Below are 2,429 nucleotides of genomic sequence, written 5' to 3' on the forward strand. Positions count from 1 at the left end.
AGCCACAAGACACACACCAGGCATTCCATTCATTTCCCAGCTCAAAGAAGCGAGCCTCATACAGTGCTGGGGTCAACACATAGAAAGTAACCCCCAATATCAGTAGCAGGGCCCAACAACATATGCTGGTTTACCCCCGCCACATCATGCTGGTTTGGTATCCCTTTGAGCAACATCAAATTCACTCATCTGTCCACAAACACTCTCCAAGCTTTCCTATCATTTATAAACTCTCTTGCCTCTCTCACTCCAACACTTCTAACCATCAAAGCTTTCCTCACTCCATCCATCCACACAAACCGAGGTCTGCCTCTGGTTCTTCTGCCTACCACTTCTGACTTCATCACCCTCCTTACCATCTGCTCCTCATCCATCCTTTCCATGTGGCCAAACCACCTTAACATTCATCTATCCATTTTGGCTATTAGTTTTCTCTCATTCCTGCTTGCCGTTGCACCTCCTCATTCCTCATCCTGTCCATCTGTGTGACACCAACCATAGCCCTCAAGAATCACATCTCAAACACATCTAGCTGCCTCCTTTCCGCCTCTCTCAGCTCCCACGTCTCCGCATCATATAACAGTGTCAGCACAATCATGCCCTCATACACACCTCTTTTCGCTTTCATACTCAACATACCTTTCACAACTCCAAGTATTTTACTCCCCTCCCTCACTCTATATCCCATTTCCTCAGTCAACCCCACCATTAACAGTCACATGTGATCCCAGATACTTAAAAACACTCACCTCCTCTAACATCTCACCATTTATACTCACATCCATCCTTCCAGCCATTCCATCTCTCGAACATCTCATCACCTTACTCTTAGCTAAATTCACTTTCAGTTTCCTCCTCTCACACACTCTTCCAAACTCTACCACCAATCTCCTCAGTTGCTCTTCCAAATCTGCCACCAGAGATGTATCATCAGCAAACAAAAACTGACTCACCTGCCATTTCTCTCCATTTTCTCCCACCATTTATGCTCCCCTACCAAATGTTCTAGCATTCACCTCTCTCACCACACCATCCATATATAAATTAGACAGTCACAAAGACATCACACAACCCTGTCTTAACCCCACCTTCACATCAAACCACTCACTCACTTCACCACCCACCCTAACGCACACCCTACTTTCTCTATAAAAACTCTGTACTGCTCTCAACAATCTACCATCTACTCCATACAACCACAACACCTGCCATATTGCATCCCTATCTACATGCTCATATGCCTTCTCTAGGTCCATAAAAGCCCAATACACATCCCTCCCTTTTGCCAAAAACTTCTCACACATCTGCCTTACTACAAATATTTGATCTGCACACCCACTTCCACTCCTAAAACTGCATTGCTCCTCTCCTAGTACACTCTCTGTCTGGTTTCTCACCCTTACGATCAGAATTCTCCCATACAGTTTACCAACAACACACAGACTTATACCCCTAAAATTTCCACACTCACATTTATCCCCTTTTCCCTTGTACAGTGAGTGGCACTATACAGGCACTGCACCAGTCCTTTGGTACTCTTCCAGCCATATAACAAACATTCATAAGCCTCACTAACCATTCAATCACTGTCACTCCTCTTTTCATTAGGCATTCCACTGTAAACCCATCTATATCTAGTGCCTTCTGGTTTGCCATCTTCTACAACGATTCCCTCACCTCCTCTCTTCCAATTGTCCTGGGTATGACTCTAAACTACATTCAGTAGTAGGATCCTGGGGCTCTGGTTTCAGAGTCTGAGAAATGTGGAACCACCTCTTAGCCACTATTATTCCTAGGTCTACTCGGCCCGGAGTGGAAGCACTTGTAAGGGCCCCAGTTATGTATAGGTTAACTAGCAAACCTGCCCTGTGACTGGGGAGGAGGATGGCAGAATGCAGTCGCTGTATTCCCTGCATGGTATAAGAAGCGACTAAAAGGGGCTGGAATGAAGGAACTGGGAATCCACTCCAAGTAATCTCACATTCCTAAAAAGACAAGATATCTAATATAATAAATGCAAAAACTAATTTCTGTGTCAGTGTGTCACACTTAGAACCCCTCTCTCACTATTCAATCACACTCCTACTATTCCTCACGATGAGGAGAAAATAATAGAAGGCATAGACAGTGAGAGTGATGGCGAAGACAAATAAAGAGAGAGTGAGAGAAAGAGAGACAGAGAAATTTAGGGAGAGTTGATGTTTTATTAAAAGTAGTAGTGTTGATGGTGGCAGTGGGAGTAATAATAAAAGAGAAAGAAAGAGTGGGTATGTGAAAGAAAGAGGAGATGATGTACAACTGTTTAACTATGTCTCTTTGGCAGAAATTCCTGTCACCAACATACTGAACACTATCATTTTTGTTTTATTTTTTGCTTTCTTTAATAATAATAATATATATATATATATATATATATATATATATATATA

The 2,429-nt window shown here is 42.9% G+C and overlaps 1 protein-coding gene across 2 annotated transcripts in view; it reads right to left on the reverse strand.

Moving 5' to 3' along the window:
• The window catches only part of LOC106868631 (nucleolar protein 11), a 57,974-nt gene that overhangs the window by 12,549 nt on the left and 42,996 nt on the right, over nt 1–2,429 (reverse strand). The window lies entirely within an intron of this gene.

This window comes from Octopus bimaculoides, chromosome 7 (assembly GCF_001194135.2).
Source record: "Octopus bimaculoides isolate UCB-OBI-ISO-001 chromosome 7, ASM119413v2, whole genome shotgun sequence".
NCBI lineage: Eukaryota > Metazoa > Mollusca > Cephalopoda > Octopoda > Octopodidae > Octopus > Octopus bimaculoides.